Genomic DNA, 7048 nt, shown 5'->3' with positions numbered 1-7048 from the left:
CACGAGACTAAAACATGTTCAGCAGTCTATTCAAAGTGTTTAAGGAGAAGGCACACTATAACATTCATTCATCACAAATGGGTCAGTTCCATCATGCACAGAAACTCTTTCAGAATGAGGAAGAGGAACAGTGCACAGTCAGGTGAACAGAGTCTTTTGCTGGATAGCTGCTCTTAGCATGTGTATGAGACAAAGTTGTATTATCACAGAGCCCTTCTCTGATTCCCCAGTAGAATCTGGTTCATTACATTTTCATACTGGATTACCATATCATTATGAAACTGTTTCTGCTGCACTCTCTCCCTGTCTGATTTATAAAGCTTTGTAAAGTAAGCAGAACAAATTAAACTGTCAATATCTGTTCATAAGCAAGATTATCATGGTCTCGTTGCAGTGACGGAACCTAAATTTCAGTTATTACAACTCTACCTGTCTCTTCTTGGCATACAACACATGCCCAGCATGTGAACAAAACTCTCGGAGAGGATGATGCAAATACATGAAAACTTCTCTCTTTGAAATAATAACCCACATTGGAACTTGCAAATAATTGTTTTAATCAAGTATTTTCTAACCTAGTAAAAACAAGGACATTCCTGTCCTGCCAAAATATAGCTAATTGTATTTAATTGGTACATTTCAGTTTAGAATATTTTCCATGTATTCAATTATCCCTTGTTATATTTTAAATAAATACAAAACCTCTTGAGACTTTAAGGGAGCCAATCCTGAACTCCCCTGAAGGGTGCTAAAACTCTCAATTCCCAGTGATTTCAATCAGTGATTTAACTGAGGATGTTTGTCATCTTGTATGATGGGAACCTTCAATTCTGAAGTCTAGATCTTTTGTAGTTGGTTTTCTTAATAGCCCTCCTGGAATTAAGCTAATGAGTCCCATGTGACTAAGATATGATAACTACCTGGCTGACAGCCAACCAGATTTCAACCATTATTCTATTTTGCTTTATGAAGTCTGGGCTCTTAACGCACTATCTGGGTACATCCAGCAGGGAGATGGTTCTTTAAACTCAGGATCTCTCAAAATACATGTTTGTACTACTCCTGTCTCTGTATCCAGTGTGAACATGTAAATACACTTTTGTTTGCAGTCAAAGAGGATCCCCAGTGTGCTAATTCTTTCAGGGATCTTGCCACTGTTGAAATATAAATAGCAAACCTCATTATTTGTAATCTCTATCACTCAGCAGAGAAGAGAATGGGAAAACTGAAAACAATAAGAAAACCAGATCAGCAAATGATCTGAATGCAAAAGAGAGGATACTGTGTGAGGGAGTTTGTCTGGACAGTATGTTTGGAGGGGACACAATTTGCTGGGAATGGAAATATTTGAGGCTTAGCTTTCAGGTTTGGTTAAAGTAAACTCTACAGCCTTGGGCACAATAAATAGGGCAAGGCTATCTACTGGGAGCTAGTTCATTTACATGGGCCCTGAGAAGTTAACAGACGGAAACAGATTCTGCAGGCGGACTGATGTTCTGCTGAATAGATTGGCTGGTCAGAGCGCTGAGATCAGCAGCCTTTCACAGCTTCTGCAGCAAGTGTATAGTTGGAAAGCAGCCTGACTTTTCTGCTGAGTAGCGCCCAACAACGTAATGAGATCAAAGCAACTAGGAGGGAGGTCAAAGAAAATCAGTTGCTGAAGAAAGGGGGTTACATTAAGCCTCCCCTTATTAAATGAAGGCAATGTCTGGAAAGGATCTTTATGATTCATAGCTCCATTACCCCTACCCAAAAGCACTGCTCTGTAGCACAATCATGACAACTGACATTAAAAAAGAATGGGCAGGGGGAAAAAAGGGCATTAAATGTTATTGTGAAGTAATCAAGCATCTAAAACATAAAGAGCAAAACTTAGTTAAACTACAATGCAAGTTTTCTTCTTTCTAGCCAAATACAGCTATTGTATTATTTATAGCTGTGTTATCTTATTAGCTTGTACTCTTTAATGTAACTTTGTTTTGGAGTAGTAAATGAACTATGCACACCCCATAATTTCACTGCAATTATCAGAAATTGGGAAGAACAGTGACAAAAGATAACATGCCATTTGGTACAGTTTTTATGTATTAAAATGCATAAACTTATGTAAATGCAGTAATTTATATAAAAGGACATTTAATACAGAATGCAAGCTACAGCGGAGGCATTTTGAGGCTGCATATACATAAAACTCTTTTTCGTAAAGAGATAATGAAGTATCTATGCTACTAACACATATATGTACTCTTTAAGTATATTAATAAAAGTAGTTAATGAGATAAATAACGATGCACTCTGATTGTATGTTAAAATGGTGATTGTTCTTCTCAGAAAGATGAATAACCCACTAAAAGCTGTGGAAATAACTCTCTCCTAGGTAGATTTTACAGGAGAACTCCCAACTAAAAGTTGGGTTTCTGCAGATTTAGTGGGAAGAGAGCCTCTGTGTGATTCTTCACATCAGCCAAAGAGTTCTTTGTTCCCTACTACCATCATCTACTGCAGACCTTGAGGCCAAACCCTCCATTGTGTCTCTGAGTACAACTGACCCAAAATAATGATGTTTGAATGGACGAACTGAGCATGTGCCAGAAAAAACATGGACGGGAGACCTCCGAGCAACTGATGACAATTGCTCTTAAAATAAAGATTTATTTCTTGCTTTTGTTTGCATACACAGGGCTGAGAAGCATGTAACGGACCTTGCATAAGAGATGCCTTAAGGGAGGCTTGTTAGCCCCATCTACACTAGGACTGAAAATATGTAAAGCAAGAATGGAGAAATCAAGAGACCATAGGGAACTGTCTTCTATTCTCAAGGGGATGGACTAGATGATCTAATAGATCTTTTCCACCACTGATTTCAGGTTGTTTGTTTGTTTTTTTGAGGGGGAGGGTGTTTTGGTTTGTTCGGGTTTTTTGTGGATAAAGCAGAAAACACTAAGGGGTTATTTTGACTGATATAATCAGTACAAGAAACCTGAACGCTACTTAAGTAAGATCTTCAAGTCTTTCTGTTCTATTCCTTCTTTCTTCATTCTTTCCTCACACCCCCTCTAGTGTCATCATATGAACACTGCCGCTACTATTTCTTGATCTATTCAGCTCACATTAAAAGAACTCATCCTCCTTTTTAAGTTTCTGATTTTTCAACCTATAAAACCCAAAGGCAGATGTCTTAAATTTAAAAATAATGGAGGTAAGTAGTAACTGATTCTAAAATTACCTGGATATTTAGATCTGAAATCTACTCCCCTCTGATATGTTGAATTTTACTTCATCTTCAAAATTTCTCAGAAATAACAAGAGAAAATGTTGGTAGATCATCATTAAATAACTTTTATCAAAAAATCTTACTGTTAATCCTTGACAACTCTAGCTTTGCTTTCAGTGGTGTAGAATTGTTCCCCTTCCCCCGCTTTTTGGTTTCCAGTTATGTTCATTTATGATCACAGGTTTCAAAATGTCAAAAATGTCCTTTATGGTAACAGACTTAATTGATCTCCTGTTGCCTCATTTTCCCTTAGGGCATCATAATTTGTAACCAGCTCCTAGGAAGTCAAACTCTGCCATTTCTTAAGGTCTGGTTATTTAAACAACATCACAGATCAAACATCAGGTTAAATCAAACCAACTTTTTCTGTACACCACAGCTGCTTTGGCTCCTTGCAAGCCTCAGCAGCTCTTTCCCGAAGACCCAGGTCCTGTTGGCTGGTGTTTCCTCAAGCCTTCCTCCAAAAGCATTTTCTCTTGTCCCTCATTGCCTTCTCATTTGACTGGTGCAGAAGGTCCCAACCATACCAAGAAACTTAGCAGGAAGAGTTACCATCAGAGGTACTTGATCAGTGGTTTCCAACGTGCCCCTAGGATACAGCAGTCTGCCAAGGGTGAGGGTCAGAGTAGCCGATGAAATCATTCCTTTGGACCTTCAGCCTAGCTGGTCACATAGTGCTAGAGCCTCTTTTTTGTTTGCAGCTGTACACCATGCTGAAGTACAAAAACTTTCCTAGTGTTTTTGCTCGATGTCACTGTCATCTCCACAAGTATGCTGTTCAATCACAATTGTAAAGGAGGGTGTCATGTTCTGTGAGATCATGGATGGCAGAACAAATATCCAAAAAACAATCTTTAAAGCAGAGATTCATATTTGTTCTGCTTTAAAGGGTTTTTTTAATTAATATTTTAAATTTCTTTATTTACTCACTGAGGAACAAGCCTTCAAAAAATATCTAAATGAAGAGTAGCGGGAGTGGGACACCTTGGAAGTGATGCTATGGGAGAATAGGCAAATTCAGAGTGATACAAGCAATCAAAGGAATTGTTGCAGGTAGCACCACTGCTTAGAGTAAAATGCCAAGGCAGAACAGCTGGGCTCTGAGAGGCTGTTCCTAGGCTTGACAGGATGGCATATTTAAACTTGATACCTCCAGAGAACTTTCAAGTGTGAAGCAGCATGATTTGATTAGTAGACAAGAAGATAATCATTGGATAAATTGAGTGGTACTGATCTGGGTCTTAGGGACACCTGAGAGAAGGCTATTTTAGTAGATAACTATAGGCTATACACAATGGGAAAGAAAGAAAGGATCAGATTATCTAAATATGTAGAAAGAAAAAACAAGATTTGGTAAGAAAGGAGATGTGGGGGGAATATACAGGGCATGTATTTTTTAAATATGGATAAATGTTCCAGAGTGACAGAAACTGGAGATGGAGCCTACTGAGTATTATTACTGAATAGCTATTAATTAAAGTGGCCTCTATCCTTTTTTGAGGTCATATAGAGAACAGAATCCATATCAGTCTTCTTTTTAGCATCACGCTAGTTTATGCTTAGTTAAGCTATGCAAGATTTGCACACTTTAGCAAAATACCCTTTTGATTACATTGTTTGCAATTTGCATTCTGAAGGGTGTGTGGGGGGGCAACAACACATTGAAACAGTTTTGTAGTGTGGCCTGCATTTCTGTTTATCTACAGTTATGGGCTGTTGTTCTGAAGATCATTTCTATTTACTGTTTGCACATTAGTACTAGATTGTTTCAGAAGTGATGATTTGCTAACTTTAAGGGCTGCTTCAGTTCTTTTAACTCACTCAGCAAGTGAGTCTCATCAAGGGTTGACTCATCCTCCAGTTGCAGGTGTTGTAATTATTTCTCCAATTCATTCTGGTGAATGCAAGTTCAATGGTTAATAAAGTACTCGCCATCCATTACTGGTCAAGGACGTGACTCCAAACTTTACATGTACAATAGAGAGATGGTGGGTGGATTGTTGTGTTATCCCTTCCAGTCCTGTCAGTCCAGGGAAGTAGCACAGCTAGAGTAGGATGGATAAAGGAGCATGAATGAGGGTTTACATTTAATCTAGTTAAGACTGAGATAATGATTACAACATGGAGAAAGGGAGCAACTAGCAGGATTGGAAATTATCTCAATATTTCTGACTAGTGGCATGTGACTGTCATCAATTTCATCAGGAAGGGGTCTTGATGGATCCCCAGCAGCTCCTAGCACTTGGGTAACAATGATTTCCAATTACACTTGATATCATTTGTGGAAAGAAAGCAGGAGGTTTTTGTTTTGGAGGCCAGAGTAATCACAATGGTTCAAGCCTTTGTTACTTCAGGGCATACTCACTGTACAGGGGTTACATCTTGATGTCTTGATAGTGCCAAGAGCACTTATAAAAGTCTTAACAGAAGTCTCCACCCACCTACATAAACAAGGCATAAGAGGAAATATATTAATAAAAAACATAAATAAAAGGATTTCATGTTCCAGGTCAAATCAGTTGCAAATCATATTGACTGAGCAGAACTCAATCGTTCCAAAAAACATATTGACTGAGCAGGCAGAACTCAATCATTGTAAACACCATGTAGGGTGCTACAACTAGCAAACATCCTGTCTCACTCTCACCCTGGGACTTCATATACTCCCATCTTAGCCCACAAGAGGCGGAGACACTTGATTGCAGCCAAAAGGCCAGAACCTTATTTCTCTCCCTCTTGGGGCGAGGCAACTGGGGATGATACTCGCAGGCACAATTTTCTCTCTCTCCCTCCCTGCTGGAGGAATTGGCAGGTAAGGGAGTGAAGAGAGGGAGGAGCAAATACCACTCTCACAAGAGGGAGGGAGCAAGCATCCAGCTACCTAGGATGGCTCTGCATTCTTCTGCATCTCCTTGTTTAAAAAAAAATAAATCATGGACTGGCTCAGTAGCGTAGCAGTGCAGCAGAGCATCCAGGGTATGGGGCAGCAGCAATTTCTGATCATTGCTGCATAAACCAGCAACTTTTTGTTTTGCTCCCCCCCAAGTTATGTCACTGGCCTGGCTGCTCCCTACTTCTTTGTCCTGGTCTACAAGTGAAGAATTTTGGGAGCTGCAGGGGGAAAGAGAGGCATCCTGAGGGGTATGCCTAACTTATGAATGGGCTGCAGAATAGTCAGCTGCAGGACAACAGTTGATTAGGCCTTTGGGATTCAGGAGCCCCCCTTTGTAAAATCCTGCATCTGCTTCTGGAAGTAGCCAGCTACACTTGGGACTCCCAAACAGGTAGGGTGTTAAGGACCAAACACCTTTCATCTCCTGAGCTGCTCCAGAGACCAAGAGCTACTAAGGTAGCTCCCCCTACATGGAGAGGGACTGCAACTGAGTGAGCACCCATAGAGAGCTGAATTCCTAGCAAAGCAGAATTTAACAAAACAAAAGGAAATATTTCATGTAGGAAATGAGAGGAAGTCTACTGACACAGGTGAGACAACTGCCTTTGCAGGTGTTGCTGCAGCTAATAAGCATTTATGTTTCTCTCTCCCCTGGGAAGTGGGCAGCTGGTTAATGATAAAGGTGCTCTCCTGTAGTCTGTCTTTTGCTGATGCTGTCTACAACCTTTTTCCGCTGTGAGCCAGTTTGTGACAGCCCCTTGCTGCAAATCCCTGCCCCCAGCCATGAGTGACCGGTGCCTCCTGAATATGGGGGGCACTCGCAAAAGCCACCGGCCCAGTCAGGTGGGGTGCCAGCTCTATTGACAGCATCAGTGTTGGCC

The 7048-nt window shown here is 40.3% G+C and overlaps 1 long non-coding RNA gene across 1 annotated transcript; it reads right to left on the bottom strand.

Moving 5' to 3' along the window:
- Window positions 1-3837: 3837 nt before the first annotated feature.
- Window positions 3838-6011, bottom strand: LOC102371220. The gene is made up of 3 exons (XR_323968.2): window positions 5922-6011; window positions 5640-5715; window positions 3838-5319 (listed from the first exon to the last, which is right to left on the bottom strand). It is a non-coding gene; the product is annotated as an uncharacterized LOC102371220 (long non-coding RNA).
- Window positions 6012-7048: the final 1037 nt, after the last annotated feature.

Source organism: Alligator sinensis, unplaced genomic scaffold (genome assembly GCF_000455745.1).
Source record: "Alligator sinensis unplaced genomic scaffold, ASM45574v1 scaffold745_1, whole genome shotgun sequence".
Classification (NCBI taxonomy): Eukaryota; Metazoa; Chordata; order Crocodylia; family Alligatoridae; genus Alligator; species Alligator sinensis.
Note: the sequence above shows the minus strand (reverse complement) of the source record. Positions and strands in the feature narration are given on the sequence as shown.